Source organism: Phyllobates terribilis, unplaced genomic scaffold (assembly GCF_046119375.1).
Source record: "Phyllobates terribilis strain yellow unplaced genomic scaffold, ASM4611937v1 Scaffold_7__3_contigs__length_470593459, whole genome shotgun sequence".
Taxonomy (NCBI): domain Eukaryota; kingdom Metazoa; phylum Chordata; class Amphibia; order Anura; family Dendrobatidae; genus Phyllobates; species Phyllobates terribilis.
The window spans coordinates 465781105-465799073 of record NW_027362767.1 but is presented as its reverse complement, the minus strand read 5'-3'; positions in this window follow the sequence as shown (position 1 = coordinate 465799073).

The window sequence follows — 17969 nt, the reverse complement described above, 5'->3', positions numbered from 1 at the left end:
CTTCCAGGTGACTGGGTGGGGAATTAGGTACTCCGACATAAGGTCCATAATAGTCACGGTAGGCTCTGCAGCCGGGGCAGGGGTTGCACACTCACCCGCCGCTGGGCCGCTCTCGACCTCTGTCACCGAGTCGACTTGTCCTGGGACCTCAACTCCTTGGCGGCGGTCCTGGATACGCAGCAGCATCTCCTCACGCCACGCAGCCGTCGCCACCTCCTGGGCCTCTTTCTGCCTGCTTAAGAGTTCCGGAGCTTCCTGCTGGAGAAATGCAATATCTCCCGGGGTCAACACGCTGCCGCCTTGCTCTCTGCCGGGTGAAGGGCCTGAACCGGGTTCAGTAAACGCGTGGTCTTGCTCCCCAGAGGCATCCATGTCTGCCTCCGTTGACTGCCAAGCTCCGACTGCAATGGCCGCACCTTGTTGCTTTTCTTCTTCCTCCTCTTTCGGGCCGGTTCCTGGGCGGAATGTTGACAGGCCCGCCTTCGTTCAGCCCATCCAGTTTGACGGGCATTACCCCGCGGACAGTCTCTGATGGAAGGGGCAGTCCACATTTTTGGCGCCAAGCGGGAGCCCAACCCACGATGGGAGGCGTTCAAAGATAGTCTTTTTACAAAAGTTATGGCGTCTGTTCTTCTTGGGCGGGCGCCATTTTAAGTGTAAAACAACAGTTCAAGGTGTAAGGCACACAGTACCCGGTAGCAATGGGCACTTCTTCCTTTGCTGCAGGCACGTGATCCTGCCGACTACGCCAGGTTGCGACGCCTCAACTCAGAGAAGCCCATGTTTTACCCTGGGTGTTGGGGGACTCGGTGTCGGGCCCTGTGATGGAGAGGTGGGATGCAGCCGTGGCCCGGGCCCGACCCGTGCTCAGGGCCGTCACATTAGAAAGAGATGGTGTGGGCTTGCCCGGTTGAATGGCTGATTAACGACTACGCCACCTGTGGTGCCTGGTGAAGGGTCACCAGCGCCGCTACAGTCCGCTGAGGCCCGGTGTCATGGCGGCCAAAGTTCTCACTGCTCCCCACAGGCGGAGCAAGGCCTCAGGGCAGAGGGACAGGAGGATGGGGGCAGTAGTAGGGGGAGACGGGCGCCGCGTATCGCGGTGTGGCGCAGAATAAACAGTCCGGAGGCCATAGGGGTGAACTTCCAAGGCTTTACTCTCTTTAGAGATGGCAGAAGGAAGGTGACTCCCTGCTCTTCGCGGAGTCCTGCGCTCACCAGGGACGGGGGTCCGACAACCTCCGAGTAAGTCCAGCATTCAGTCAAGACCTTACACCAGAGTGTTCCTGAACTACAGACCAAATCCTTTCCTGTCCGTGTGTGTGCAAATAGGCTGGGTCTCCCTCTGAGCTCCTCTCAGAACAAGGGTAGGGGTGGCAATTCCTCTCCATCCGATACCCGGTGGGATCCTCTGGGCCTAACCGGGCTTTCCCGTCCAGGACGTAGAGTAGCAAGGTCGGTGTTATGTTCTGCTACCAGAGCTAAGGAAAGAGAGGAGATCTGTCTCTACGATAGAACTCAGCTTAATCCCTACAATGTAACAGGGAACCTGATCCTGCGATCAGACCTGCTAAAGTCCTAAGCTAGTCTGTACGGAGACCTATAGATGTGGGGAAGGAATCCCTACAAGTACTAAGGACTGGGAGGAAAATGGGACACCTCCTAACAGAAATAGTAGCAGACAGACGAACAAACAAAATATATAGAACATAGAGGTCCGTAGACCAAGCAAACTAACAGGGTTAGATACAGAGCACAGGCTAGCTAGAAAGTAGTTATACAATGAAGTCCAGCAAAGCCAGAAGGGCGGAGCAGGATTAAATAGGCCAACAAGGTCATGTGACCAGCAAAGAAAAAAACCTAAGAGCAAGGTTCTAACAGTACCCCCCCTTCTAAGAGGATCCTCCGGATCCCCTAGGACCAGGCTTATCAGGAAATCTCCTGTGAAACGCTCTGATAAGTCTGGACGCGGAAACATCATCTGACCTCACCCAAGAGTTATCCTCGGGTCCGAAACCTTTCCAGGCCACAATATACTGCAAACTACCTCTATACCGTCTAGAGTTAAGGATGCGAGAAATTTCATATTCCCCGTCCTCCACCACCGGAGGAACAGAGGCAGAGGCGTCACCATCCGACACAACAGCTTTTTTTAACAGAGAGACATGAAATACCGGATTAATTCTCCAGGAGGTAGGAACCTCCAACCTAACAGCAGATTGGTTGACAACCTGAAGCACCTTAAAGGGCCCTACAAACTTGGGACCCAATTTCTTAGAAGGAATCCTCAACCGCAGATTCCTAGAGGACAACCAAACCATGTCACCAACAGCGAACAAAACCTCCTGTCATTTCCTATCAAAGTAGTCTTTAGATTTTCTGTTGGCCTCCTGAAGATTACCACGCACATCCGTCCAAACTCTCTCCAAATCACCGGAAAAATTCTCCTCCTCAGGCACGGCAGATCCCAACTTGGAGAACGACCCAAACGACGGATGTCTCCCAGAACAACAAAAAAAAGACGAACAACCAGCAGAAGAAGATGTATGATTGTTCAGAGCAAATTCAGCAAGTGGCAGAAACTCAGACCACCCCTCTTGATTGTCTGCCACAAAACAACGCAAGAACTGCTCAACATCCTGGTTTTTCCTTTCTGTCTGGCCATTAGATTCAGGATGATATCCGGACGAGAACGACAAATGAACTCCCAACCTGTCACAAAAGGCACGCCAAAAACGAGCCACGAACTGAGGACCCCTATCAGAAACAATGTCAGTAGGAACGCCATGAAGTCTGACAATTTCCTTGACAAAGGCCTTAGCGAGAGTTTTAGCGCAGGGCAGTTTGACGAAGGGAACCAAGTGACACATCTTGCTAAAACGGTCCACGACCACCCAGATGACAGTAAAACCCTCAGAGGGGGGAAGGTCAGTTATAAAGTCCATAGCCAAATGTGTCCAAGGAGCACTGGGAACCTCCAAAGGACAAAGCAACCCCACAGCAGGAGTATGTGAGGACTTAGATCTAGCACATATAGTACATTGACGCACCCACTTAATGACTTCCTTCTGCCATCCAGGCCACCAAAAACTGCGACCCACCAGTCTCTTGGTCTCAGAGATTCCGGGATGACCTGCCAACCGAGATTCGTGACACTCAACAAACAAATCTCTCCTAAAGGTCCCAGGCACAAACAACCTCCCATGGGGAGTGTTAGATGGGGCATTCTCCTGTGCTTTAAGAATCTCATCTTCCAAAACGGAGTCCAAAGCAGCTATCACAACACCTTCTTGTAAAATGTTCTCCTCTTTCTCAGCACCGACTATGGGAGAAAAACTGCGAGACAAGGCATCCGCCTTAACATTCTTAGTACCAGGGATGTAAGTAACGGAGAAATTAAACCGCGAGAAAAACAGTGCCCACCTAGCCTGACGGGCATTCAGGCGCTTGGCAGCATCAAGATATATCAGATTTTTATGATCCGTAAGAACCTGAACGGGAAATTCCGCACCTTCCAAGAAGTGGCGCCAGTGTTCAAATGCGAGTTTAATAGCCAATAATTCCCGATTACCAATATCGTAATTCAGTTCAGTCTCCGAAAATTTTTATGAAAAAAAGGCACAGGGATGTAATCCATCCCCGTTATCCTGAGACAATACTGCGCCAACCCCCACAGAGGAAGCATCAACCTCAACCAAAAACGGCTTAGTCACATCAGGCTGCATAAGGATGGGAGCAGAGGTGAACCTCTCCTTGAGATACACAAAAGCTTCAATGGCCTCAGAAGACCACTGAACCGCATCAGCACCTTTCCTGGTGAGATCGGTCAGAGGTTTGACAATACTAGAAAAATTTTTTATGAATTTTCTGTAATAATTGGCAAAACCTAAAAACCTCTGTATCGATTTCAAACCAATAGGCCTAGGCCATTCCTGTACAGCTTGAACTTTAACCGGGTCCATCTCAAAACCTTCGCTGGAGATAATGTAACCCAAAAAACTAATTCTCTGTACAGCGAACTCACATTTCTCCAGCTTAGCAAAAAGCGAATTGTCCATTAATAACTGTAATACCTCACATACACTCCGCCAATGAGACTCCAGATCCAGCGAATAAATCAAAATGTCATCCAAATACACAACCACATTTTTGCCGATCAAAGGTCTAAAGATGTCATTAATAAGATTCTGAAAAAATGCAGGAGCATTAGTAAGACCAAAAGGCATAACCAGATTCTCAAAATGACCCACAGGAGTGTTAAAAGCAGTCTTCCATTCGTCACCCTCCTTCATGCGCAACAGATTGTATGCCCCCTTAAGGTCAATTTTAGAGAACCACTTGGCCCCCATTAACTGGTTAAACAGATCAGGAATCAATGGTAGTGGGTAAGGATTGCGTACAGTAATTTTGTTAATCTCACGAAAATCCAGACAAGGACGTAAACCGCCGTCCTTTTTTTTTACAAAAAAAAATCCAACCGCCACAGGAGACTTAGAGGGCCTAATGTGACCGGCGGCCAAACTTGTCTGTATGTATTCCTCCAAAGCCTTCCTCTCAGGAATAGTAAGGTTAAATAAACGACTTTTAGGAAGAGTTGCTCCAGGGACAAATTCAATAGAACAATCATAGTCTCTATGGGGAGGCAAAACCTACGATTCCTTCTCAGAAAAAACTCTCCAAAAATCCTGAATTGTAACAGGCAATTCTCCCCTATCCAAAGCTGCAATACGCCCGTTACAACACTTGTCATAACATTTATGGCTCCAGGATTTAATTTCACTGGTAGACCAATCCAGTACAGGATTGTGAAATTTTAACCAGGGCAATCCCAATATTACTGGAGAAGGCAAGTTATTCAAAACTACCAAATCCAATTTCTCATGGTGAACACCATTAATAGTGAGAGGAAATTCACAGACCTTGAGAGTAATATTCTTCAAAGGGGAACCATCCACAGAAACCACAGCAATGGGGGATGATAAAGGTTCGGGTTTTAAATTGAGTCTTTCCAAGAATCCCCCATCAATTACATTCAGAGTAGACCCACAATCAACAAACACCCGAAATTCCATTAATTTTTCCTGAGCAATCGTGGAAGCAGCTAAAAATACACCCTTGGAATTTAAACAGGCAATACGGGCATGACTGACCATTTTTTTTTCTTTCTTCATACGAAGCTCACAGCCTTTAATCAAATGACCAGATTTTCCGCAATAGAAACACAAGCCTTCAGAAAATCTACGGTCCTTTTCTTGAGAGCGAGGTGCCACCGATCCAACCTCCATCGGTTCACCACTGTTAGTACACACATTCTCATAACCAGAAACTGACATAGCAGAGGATTTGCTCTCATTAACCCTTGCACGCAGTCTCCTATCCACCCGTATAGCTAATTGCATAGCCTGTTGCAAATCTTCAGGTGTAGGATAAGCAATTAGCAGGTCTTTAACCCTTTCATTGAGCCCAGCAAGTAATAGACTTTTCAGAGCAGAATCGTTCCACCCTGTTTGAGTAGACCAACGACGGAAATGAGTACAATATTTTTCCACATTACCTGATCCCTGTTTCAAATGTCTCAACTCAGTCTCAGCTGATGCGACACGGTCAGGATCATCATATAATAGTCCCAAAGCAGAAAAAAAACTATCCACTGATCTGAAGCATGTATCACTAGGTTGCAAAGAAAAGGCCCACTCCTGAGGCTCTTTGCGCAAAAGTGACATTATGAACCCTATGCGCTGGGATTCATCCCCAGAGGACTTGGGTCTCAAACGAAAATACAATAAGCAAGCATTTTTAAATGAAAAAAATTCTCGGTGTTCACCAAAAAATAAATCCGGCAAACATACCTTAGGCTCCAAGAAATGTGCTCCAGAACAGTTACTCACGTGCTGACGGAGCTCGGCCACCTCCAGAGAGAGTCCCTGCAGGCGATGAGCCAAATCCTGAACCGACACCATGATGGAACAGAAAAATCTTTCCTTAGAGAATTTGAAGGCTGGACTTACTGTTATGTTCTGCTACCAGAGCTAAGGAAAGAGAGGAGATCTGTCCCTACGATAGAACTCAGCTTAATCCCTACGATGTAACAGGGAACCTGATCCTGCGATCAGACTTGCTAAAGTCCTAAGCTAGTCTGTACGGAGACCTATAGATGTGGGGAAGGAATCCCTACAAGTACTAAGGACTGGGAGGAAAATGGGACACCTCCTAACAGAAATAGTAGCAGACAGACGAACAAACAAAATATATAGAACATAGAGGTCCGTAGACCAAGCAAACTAACAGGGTTAGATACAGAGCACAGGCTAGCTAGAAAGTAGTTATACAATGAAGTCCAGCAAAGCCAGAAGGGCGGAGCAGGATTAAATAGGCCAACAAGGTCATGTGACCAGCAAAGGAAAAAACCTAAGAGCAAGGTTCTAACAGTCGGGTGTCGGGGGCCGGTACCCCTCTTGCAGCCGGAGTCCCTCTGAATATATCAGGTTGGCGAGGACAGGTGGCGTATACTGCTCCATCTGCATCTTGCCTGGGATCCATTTGCTGTGGAACCACACTCTTAAGCTCCGGGCCTTCTTGATCCTGGTCCTTGGCCGGGTTGAGACATTCCCTGTCTGCAACCTACCTCTCGTCCCAAGGCTGGGGTACGAGGGCTGTGTCCCTTGCCGGTGCCGGCCCACACAGGATCTGCGCTCCCGGAGGGAGGTCACATTAACACACAGTACATGACAGCACAGAGCAACCAAGACCGACTAGCCAGGTTGCGCCAAAAGACCGACTAACTAGGATCAGCCAAAAGAACCAAGATCAAAGATGGCTTTCTATTAAATATTAAATCTAAAGTGTAACTAACTTGTAAGTCCTCCACCCTCACCCACTAACTGGTTCCTACCACTTTGTGTTCCCCAGTTTCCCTGTAACCAGGGGAGCAGCACCTAGTGCATGCCAGCTCCCTCTGGTGGAGAAGTTTGGTGTTGGATGCAAGGCTGGGTCACGACTATCACACTGGCCTTACCTCAGAGGAGGAACACTACACTCCATTAGAGAAGTGCAGCATTCCTGTGGCGGTCGAACCCTCAGGGGCGCCACATGCTGATCTGTGCATTACCGGTATGCGTGAAGTACTAGTAGGTGCACTACTCCCTAATGTGTCAATACTAGTTGTGGAGGGGCTACATGACCTCACTACTGGACAAGCAAGCATACCATTGGCTGGGCCTTCTTGCTCTGTTCCTACCGGGGATCCTTCATCCGGGGGTACTTCTTGAGCTGGCTCCTTTGCAGTACTTACAGGTTCAACTTGCTGTGGCTGTTCATAGAATTGGAGTACTGGGATGATTACTGCACCTCCTATTTGAGGCCAATCTGCTGGGAAGTCTCCTAAGTCAGTGTGGATCACTGCTTCTTTAGGTTCTTCCTGGATTGTGAGAGGCACTTTTTCTTGGGATTTCAGTAAGTCTGGACACAACTTTTGGTGGTCCCTGGACACTGTAGCAGATGTTCTCCCTCCATCTCGACTGAATATGCAGGTCTTCTTATTGTCAAATCTTGACGGTAACACAGTGTAGGGTTCTTTTTCCCACTGGTCATCAAGTTTATGGTTGCGTCTTTTCCTTTTCAATACTGTTTCACCAGGTGTGAAAGGTTCTGCGGGTGCGTTTTTGTTGTATTGAGTTTCCTGCATTTCTCTCACCCGAGTGAGACTATCCTCGACACAGGCTTGTACCCTCCTGTACTGCTCTTGTCTGGTGGTGTCCCAGTCCTCAGTGGTCATATCAGCTTCAGGCTCAACAACACCAAGCTCCAGATCCATGGGCAGCTTTCCTGGCCTTGCCCGCATGAGATATGCCGGAGTGCAGTTGGTGGAACTTACTGGTATATGATTATACAGATCCACTAGGTCAGGTAGTAGGTCTGGCCACTGGTTTCTTTTCTCAAGTGGTATGGTCTTTAGCAGCTCGATGATGATGTTGTTCATCTTTTCGCAGAGACCGTTGGTTTGTGGGTGGTAAGGTGTAGTGTTGAGCCACCCCCGTAGTGTTCGAGTTCGGTTCGGTTCGTCGAACACCCGTGTGTTCGCCGAACTGTTCGTCGAACTGTTCGTCGAACACCTTCGAACACCGTTAAAACCAATGGCAGGCAAACAAAAACACATAGAAACACATAGAAAACACCTTCAAAGGTGTCCAAAAGCTGACAAACTGCTCAGAAGACATAACTAACACATGGAAAAGTGACAAGTACATATAGTCATGCGAAAATAAAAGAGGTGGAGGAGTAAAAGGAGGGGGAGACACAGATATAGGCATGTCATGCCCTTCTAAAATCCAAAAAGTGAGAAGCCGACACGGCCACTCCGCTCCTGCCCGTGCCACCTCCGTGTCGCCGGGTTTGTGCCAGAGCCGCGGTGAACCCTGACGGCCAGCCCCCCTCTCCCAATACTGGTGCCTGTCCGCTGGTGGGTCGAGCGAGCCCCCCTGTGGTGGAGGCAGCTCTAAGCTTTTTAATTTAAATTGTCTCTCTAATTTGAATGAATACACTTTAAATCCATTTACAAGGATCTATTGGAGGGCAAGTCTCATGCCAGCAGCCGCGTTAATTCCAGCTCCAGTAGCGTCCACTAAAGCTGCTGCAGTTAAAAAGCTTTTATAAGGATCGAGCTCGGCTGTCCACCACAAGGCATCCTACTGCCAGTCCCAGCCCCTATGCCTTGGGGTGCCTCCTGATGCTCTTCACTAAGTATCCCATGGTCCCGAAGCATTTCCTTTGAAAAAATTAAGTGTCTAAACTACAGGTGGTGCAGCTTGCTTAACAGCCGGGATAATCCGCTCACTAGCAGACACTGCTACTAGGCACAAAGTATTTCCTGGGCTAGATGCAGTTAAAAATTTGTAATTAGATACTCTCGTTGGATGCTGAGAAAGCATTCCATAGAGTCTCCTGGCACGCCATATATGATTCTCTTAAAAAGCTTGGGGTAGGGGTCTAGGGGACCCTTTTATAGCCGAAATCACGGCCCTGTATCGCAATACGTCACCTAGGCTGAAGATAAATGGAACTGTAGCACCCTGAGGGCTCGGTTGCTACAGACGTATTGCACCTCACCCAGAGGTGTGATATCTCACTCTCAGGTAAGGATGGAGTGTGGATCAGGACCCGACACCTGCATGCATTACACCACATTGCCGTGGGGCAGGGCGACCAATATGCCCCTGAGATGGGCACGACAGTCCCTGTCCCTGGCTGGAGTGGGGGGAGGGAACACTGAGGAAGGGGAACCCTGTAGTGCAGGAGCAGGGAGGAAGCAGTTCCTGGGTGCATTGAGAAGGGAGTATAAAAGGTGGGCACCATCTTAGTTCAGTGCAGAGAAGTCTGAGCAGAAGTGGCAGGGAGCAGGGGCTCTGCATGAGCTCTGCTCCGGAGGCGGGCCTAGTAACAGAGGCCCAGGCCTGGAAGAGGGAGAAGGAAGGAAGAGGAGCGGAGAAGGCTCCAGGAACGAGGAATGAAGGGATCCCAGGGGTGCGGACGGGCGAGTCGCCACCGCACGCCCGAATCCACCTGCGTGGAGGGGTCAGGCCAAAGGGGGAGACCGGTCCCCGAACTAGTGGAGGCAGGAAACGACCCTCAGCTAGAAACCGGAGGCTCTGACATTTTATGTGGCGCAGCCCCTCGCTACACCCGCTAGGAAGGCACCACATAGGGTCAGGGAAACTGGCGCCAAGTTTACCAAGAGGAGGCCCGAGGCAGCCGGACAGAAGTGTTGGTAAGAAAGGCCAGACAAAGGACACACAAAGGGGGTCCTGTGAAGTGCTCCAAAGTTATCTGGGAGTTGTCTGAGCCCCTCACCTGGTGAGCACAGTACGACGTGGGCAGCCGTTACCTGCAGACGTGGTCTGGATAATAAGAACTGTGAGTAAAGGCCCTGAACTGCATCACTGACTCCGTGTCATTACTGCTGCTGCCCTGCACCATCACCCCCATCCTCCGCATACACTGCCCTGAGGCTATACTCCTCCCGTGGGGAGTTATGCTACGCTCTGCTGCACCCACAACACCAGCCTCAGTGGTCTGCCCTGTAGCGGCGGTTCACTCTGACCGCAATCCACGGGTGGCGTAGTCGGACATTTAAACATGAAAACCACATAAATAGTTCCGCCACTGGTTTGACCGCCCTGAGCCACGGAACTGGGTCGCCGCCACGAAGACTACAACCACCAGCATCCACCAAAAAGGGTCCGGCTCCGGGTGTCCCAAGGCCCAGGGGGTGCGTCAGAACATTTTCATCACCTTTCACAATCACCAATGGGACAAGGCAGTGATGTCCTCTGTCCCCTCTCTTATACATCCTAGTGACGGAGCACCTGCTCTCATCAATTCGCCATAACCCCAATATTAGGTGGATTGAGGTGGGAGGCACCGAGTACAAGTGCTCTCTATTTGCTGATGATGTCCTAGTATATATCACTCAATCACATATATCCATCCATGCTGTTATGGCTGAAATAGATCACTTTGTTACATGGTAAAATTTTAAAATCAATGCAGCGAAGTCTGAGGCCCTCGATGTCTCCCTCCCCAAATCCATATAGGATTCCATCCAGTCCAACTTTCCCTTTGCCTGGCCCTCACAGGGTATCAAATACTTAGGAATTCCTATTCATAGAGACCTCTCCCATCTATGTTATCTTAATTTTGGGCCCTTTATTGAACAACTCCATACAGACCACGGTTGGCAAGTTAGAACTGTAAGATTCACTACGTGAACCACTGGTGTTTTGTGGAAAAGCACATGTACACTGCGTTCCAAATAATTATACAAAAAGTGTTTAGGAGTGATAAGGGAAGAATTTGTTTGTTTGTCAGTTAAACTCATTGATGGTGATGTGTGTCAGGGCTCTTTATATCACTGTAAGCAATTGCAGACACCTGTGCTAATTAGTTTGGCAGGTGTGTCCAATGAAAGGCAAGACTACTTAAGAAGGCTCTCTCACATTATTAAGCAACCTACATTTTCTGCCAAAATGGGAAAGAAAAAGGATGTGTCGGCTGCTGAGAAGCAACAAATTGTGGAGTGTTTAGGTCAAGGCATGACTACAATCAACATTGTGCGATGATCAGGATGAAGTGTCTTGGCAATCAAGAAGTATGTAGCTGATTCACAGTACACATGTGTGCGTGCTGATAAGGGCAAATTGAGGACTCTTTCCTACAGGCAATTACGTCAGGTTGAAAGAGCAGCGGCAAAAAAGCCTTGTCATAGCAGCAGACAAGTTTTTGAAGCTGCTTGTGCCTCCAACGTCCCCCGAACAACAAGATGCAGGGTCCTTCAGAGGTTTGCAGCTGTGCATGCGCCATCCTGTCGACCTCCTCTATCCACTTCACACAAGCAGAAACGGCTCCAGTGGGCCAAACATTACATGAAGACTGATTTCAAAACTGTTTTGTTCACGGATGAGTGCCGTGCAGCGCTCGATGGTCCAGATGGATGGAGTGGAGGATGGCTGGTTGATGGACACCCCACGCAAACACGGCTACAGCGCCAACAAGGAGGAGGTGGAGTAATGTTTTGGGCTGGAATCATGGGGAGAGAGATTGTCGGCCCCTTTAGGATCCCTGAAGGCGCTAAAGATGAACTCCATAATGTATGTGGATTTTCTCAAACAGCACTTCCTGCCATGGTTCAAGAAGAAGAACCGTGTATTTCACAGCAAGATCATTTTTCTGCATGATAATGCACCATCTCATGCTGCACATAAAACATCTGCATCTCTGGCTGATATGGGCATAAAAGTGGACAAACTTATGGTGTGACCCCCATGCTCCCCTGACCTCTACCCCATTCAGAACCTTTGGAGCATCATTAAAAGGAGTGTCTATGATGGCGGGAGGCAGTTCACATCTAAGCAACAGCTCTGGGAGGGTATTCTGTCCTCATGCAAAACAATTGAAGCAGAAACCATCCAAAACCTGACAAATTCAATGGACGAGAGAGTTCAGAAGCTCCGTTCGAACAAGGGGTCCTATGTGAAAATGTAACATCACCTAGAATAAAGTTTTGAGTTGAAAACTGTTTGATTTCAGTTTCTAACAACCTGCTAATGCTTATAATTTCAAAAACGACCATTTTTTTGGTCTTTATTAAAATGAAAAGGTTGATCGAAAAGTTTGGGGGATCTAAGAGTGTGGCAACCCAGTAGTCATGATTACTTCGAATTCTGACAATATGAGGGTCATGCTGCAGGTAGTGCAGCAAGAAGGCACTTATGTGCCTTGCGCATCTCGGAGCCCCAAAATTATTTTCCGGGCTAGATGCAGCTAAAAATTATTTTTAATTTTAAATCTGGTGAAGCTTTAGTATAGATGGCCTAATAGGATCAGTGCTGCACACTGCTACAAAGCTCAAATTATTTTCCAGTCAAGATACAGATAAACATGATTAGTAATTTGAAAGCTTAAAACGGTTGGTAGGGTGATTTTAACCAATCATCAAGCTTTTACTCTCCCCAGGATGACACAGGGGTAGAAAAGTCGTTTCGGATCCATGATTTGTTCATCTTTATGAACGTGAGTCTGTCTACATTATCAGTGGAGAGCCGCGTGCGCTTATCTGTCAGCACACCACCAGCAGCGCTGAACACACGTTCAGACAGCACGCTGGCTGCGGGGCATGACAAGATCTCCAAGGCGTAAGTGGCTAGCTCCGGCCATTTATCCAGATTGGAAGCCCAAAAAGAGCAAGGGTCCAGTGACACAGTCGTGGCTTCAATGTTTACTTGGAGATACTCCTGTACCATCGTCTCTAGGCGTTGACTATGTGTCAGACTTCTTGTCTCCTGTGGCCTTGCAAAGGATGGGCTAAAAAAGTGGTGAAATGATTCCGCAAAATTGATGTTACCAGCAGATACTGTGGTTCTGTTACGGTTTGAGTGCTGAACACTTGACGGTCCCACGGTTGGCAAGTTGGAACTGTGAGATTCACTACGTGCACCACTGGTATTTTGTGGAAAAGCACATGTAAGATTCTGCAACAGTCTCTGCTGATACTCCTGCATGCGTGCATCCCTTTCTATGGCAGGAATAATTTCTGCAAATTTACTTTTGTACCGGGGATCTAACAGTGTGGCAACCCAGTAGTCAGGATTATTTCTAATTCTCACAATTCGAGGGTCATGTTGCAGGTAGTGCAGCAAGAAGGCACTCATGTGTGTTGCGCATCCAGGAGCACCAAGTCCCTGTTGTGTTGGTGGCGAGGTAACAATCATGCTTCCTTCCTCTGTCCTCTCCCCCCAACCTCGCACAACAGAAATGTGATCAAGGTCTCCCTCATCTGATGAGTCTTCCATCAGTTCGTCCTCCACTTCTTCCTGGGCTCCTGCACCTTCCTCACTAGTTTGGCTGCTACCATGCGCCCTGGTAAAACCATCTCCCCCACCCTCACATGCCTGCCGCCTTGGTGCTGCCGACCGTCTGGACCTTGCAGATGTTAGCCCTTCCGCATACAACTCCTCCTCCTCTACTTCCTCCACCTCCTCTTGTGCCACCACCTGACTCCAAATTCTGTTTAACATGTGCTCCAGCATGTGAATCACCGGAATAGTCATGCTGATAATGGCATCGTCAGCACTAAACATCTTCGTCGCCATTTCAAAACTGTGCAGAAGGGTGCATAGGTCCCTGATCTGAGACCACTCCTCCAGCGTGATTTGCCCCACCTCTGAATCTCGTTGGCCCAGGCTATACGTCAGAACGTATTGCACCAGGGCTTGTCGGTGCTGCCACAGTCGCTGCAACATGTGCAGAGTTGAATTCCACCGGGTAGGCACATCGCATTTTAGCCGGTGAAGTGGCAGGCCAAACGACTTCTGTAGAGATGTAAGTCGCTGAGCTGCGGGATGCGAACGGCGGAAGTGAGCACACAGCGACCGTGCCCTCTGCAGAAGGCCATCTAGTCTGGGATAGTGGGCTAAAAATTGCTGGACAACCAGGTTCAACACGTGAGCCATACAAGGCACGTGTGTGACATTGCCCCGGCGAAGGGCCGCACCCAGGTTTGCAGCATTGTCGCACACGGCCTTCCCTGGTTTCAGGTCCAGTGGAGACAACCATTCATGAAATTGGTTCTCCAGAGCTGACCACAACTCCTCAGCTGTGTGACTCACATTTCCCAGACATTTCAATGTAAAAACCGCCTGATGACGTTGAGCCCTACTGCCAGCATAGTAAGGAGGTGTGCAGGATCCCTTCTGCGCAGTTAGAAAGCTTGTGGCATGACCAGACAGGCTTTGGGTGCAGGTGGAAGACCGAGAGGAGGTTGAGGAGGCAGAAGCAGTGGAGGAACTTTGACATAAAGAGGATTGACGCACAATTCGTGGGGACGGCAAGACTTGGACAGCAGCCCCTTGTCTTGCTGTCACCATAGTTACCCAGTGCCCAGTCAGCGACATGTAACGCCCCTGTCCATGCCTACTCGTCCAAGTGTCTGTGGTGAAATTCACCCTGTCACACACAGAGTTTCTCAAAGAAGCGGTGATGTTGTGTGCGACATGCTGGTGGAGCGCAGGCACACCTTTCTTTGAGAAGTAGTGCCGACTGGGCATCTGGTACTGGGGCACTGCGACGGACATAAGGTCTCGAAAATCCTCTGTGTCCACCAGGCGGAAAGGCAGCATTTCTGTAGCCAAGAGCTTGCAGATGGTGAAATTCAACCTCTTAGCTTTCTCATGGCTAGGAGGAAATGGTCTTTTACTTGTCCACATCTGAGGGACCGAGGGCTGGCTATTGTGCTTAGACGGGGTTGATAAGGGTGTCCCCGGCAAACTGCCGGTCTGTGAGGAAGATGCAGGCGGACATGTTAGGTTGCCTTGATCCAAAGGTGGTGCTATCGATGTCGGACAGCGCTCAACACCAGCTGGTGTTACCACCTCCAAAGAAAATGATGACCTGCCAATCACGCTGGCTGTTGCGGGTAAAGAGGTGGCAGGTCTGCGCCCCAAAACAGGTGTGACTGCTGTCCCCCCAGTCACAGAGGATGAAGAGGCCGCGGATGCACAAGATATGGCAGACGGTGATTGGCCCGGCCGGCTAGGCCGCATTGTAGCACACTGAGCTTCCCACTGCAACTTATGCTTCATGTCCATGTGCCGGTTCATGCATGAAGTACTCAAACTATGTATTTTTTGGCCTCTACTTAGCTTTTGCTGACAAATGTTACAGATAACACGAGTTGGGTCATCTTTATCGATCTGAAAAAATGCCCAGGCTATGCAAGGCTTAGCACCCATGCGACCTGAAGAGCCACCACGACTTGTGGTGAGAGGCAGAGTTGTGTTTGAGGATGCAGTTGTTGACGTGCTTCCAGTACTACGTCTCTGTCCAGGAAGGCGCAACCTGACCTCGTCGTCACTAGCATCTTCCTCCACCTCCTCTGCTGACCTCATCTCTTGGCTGACTGTGGGTTGACAGTAAGTGGGATCTCTGACCTCATCATCATCACCCTGTGCGTTATCACACCCGTCATCCTCAGAGCCAACCTGTTCCTGCCCTGACAAAAAACTAAAGTTGTCGCTCCAATCAGGTATTTGAGTCTTATCATCGTCTTCCTCATTGTCTCCACCAACAGGAGTTACAGTTTGGGAATGAGGGTCTACATTATGGTCAGAACCTTCTGCGTCTGGTCCTGGATCCGACTCATAAAGATTCTGGGCATCAGTGCAGATCATTTCCTCGTCTGGATTCACAGAAGCGCTGGAGTCGACCTCTCATTCCCAGGCTATAGTATGAGTAAACAGCTCTGCAGACTCAACCATCTGTTCTACCTCATACTCAGACGGGCAGCTGGAGATTTGGGAGCTGTGAGGAAGCAAGTGCGATTTGGGTGACACCTTTGAGGACTGGAGTATTTGTGATGTTGAAGTTGATGTGGAGGAGAGCCCACTTAAAGGAGCACTTGATATCCGTTGAAGCACCTGCTGTTTTTGTGCCTCATCTGGAATTTGTAGCGATTGGCGTGGCCGTAAGAAAGGGATCTTATCACATTGTCCGCTAAAAGAAGTAGACATTTTAGTTTGGCTGGAAGATGGTCTTTCTTCTGCAGATGTTACTGTTGCTTTAACACCTAGCCCACGGAAACAACCTTTTTTCCCCTTCCCAACACGCCTATTCCCCTTTCCAGCAGCAGCAGGCCTTTTTCCAGTCATTTTGGTGGTTAACTAATTCACAACTCTGGAGTTGTTTGCACAAAAAAACAATGGATGGTAACCGAGCAGAGCTGAGTGGCCAAACTGTGGTATTAGGCCAAAACTATTGGCTGGGTTAGATGCAGAAAAAAATTATTTTGAATTTGCAACCTGATGGAGGTCAGTATAGATGGACTAATACAAATAGTCCCACACACTGCTAGAAGCCCAAATATTTTTTCAGAGCTAGATGCAGAAAAAAATTATTTTTAATTTGCAACCTGATGGAGGTCAGTATAGATGGACTAATAGACCAAGTCCCACACACCGCTAGAAGCCCAACTATTTTTTCAGAGCTAGATGCAGAAAAAAATTATATTCAATTTGCAACCTGCTGGAGGTCAGTATAGAAGGACTAATAGAACAAGTCCCACACACTGCTAGAAGCCCAAATATTTTTTCAGAGCTAAATGAAGAAAAAAATTATTTTTAATTTGCAACCTGATGGAGGTCAGTATAGATGGACTAATAGACCAAGTCCCACACACTGCTAGAAGCCCAAATATTTTTTCAGAGCTAGATGCAGAAAAAAAATATTTTTAATTTGCAACCTGATGGAGGTCAGTATAGATGGACTAATAGACCAAGTCCCACACACCGCTAGAAGCCCAAATATTTTTTCAGAGCTAGATGCAGAAAAAAATTATTTTTAATTTGCAACCTGATGGAGGTCAGTATAGATGGACTAATAGACCAAGTCCCACACACTGCTAGAAGCCCAAATATTTTTTCAGAGCTAGATGCAGAAAAAAATTATTTTTAATTTGCAACCTGATGGAGGTCAGTATAGATGGACTAATAGACCAAGTCCCACACACTGCTAGAAGCCCAAATATTTTTTCAGAGCTAGATGCAGAAAAAAATTATTTTGAATTTGCAACCTGATGGAGGTCAGTATAGATGGACTAATAGACCAAGTCCCACACACTGCTAGAAGCCCAAATATTTTTTCTGAGCTAAATGCAGAAAAAAATTATTTTTAATTTGCAACCTGATGGAGGTCAGTATAGATGGACTAATAGACCAAGTCCCACACACCGCTAGAAGCCCAACTATTTTTTCAGAGCTAGATGCAGAAAAAAATTATATTCAATTTGCAACCTGCTGGAGGTCAGTATAGAAGGACTAATAGAACAAGTCCCACACACTGCTAGAAGCCCAAATATTTTTTCAGAGCTAAATGAAGAAAAAAATTATTTTTAATTTGCAACCTGATGGAGGTCAGTATAGATGGACTAATAGACCAAGTCCCACACACTGCTAGAAGCCCAAATATTTTTTCAGAGCTAGATGCAGAAAAAAATTATTTTTAATTTGCAACCTGATGGAGGTCAGTATAGATGGACTAATAGACCAAGTCCCACACACCGCTAGAAGCCCAAATATTTTTTCAGAGCTAGATGCAGAAAAAAATTATTTTTAATTTGCAACCTGATGGAGGTCAGTATAGATGGACTAATAGACCAAGTCCCACACACTGCTAGAAGCCCAAATATTTTTTCAGAGCTAGATGCAGAAAAAAATTATTTTTAATTTGCAACCTGATGGAGGTCAGTATAGATGGACTAATAGACCAAGTCCCACACACCGCTAGAAGCCCAAATATTTTTTCAGAGCTAAATGCAGAAAAAAATTATTTTTAATTTGCAACCTGATGGAGGTCAGTATAGATGGACTAATAGACCAAGTCCCACACACCGCTAGAAGCCCAACTATTTTTTCAGAGCTAGATGC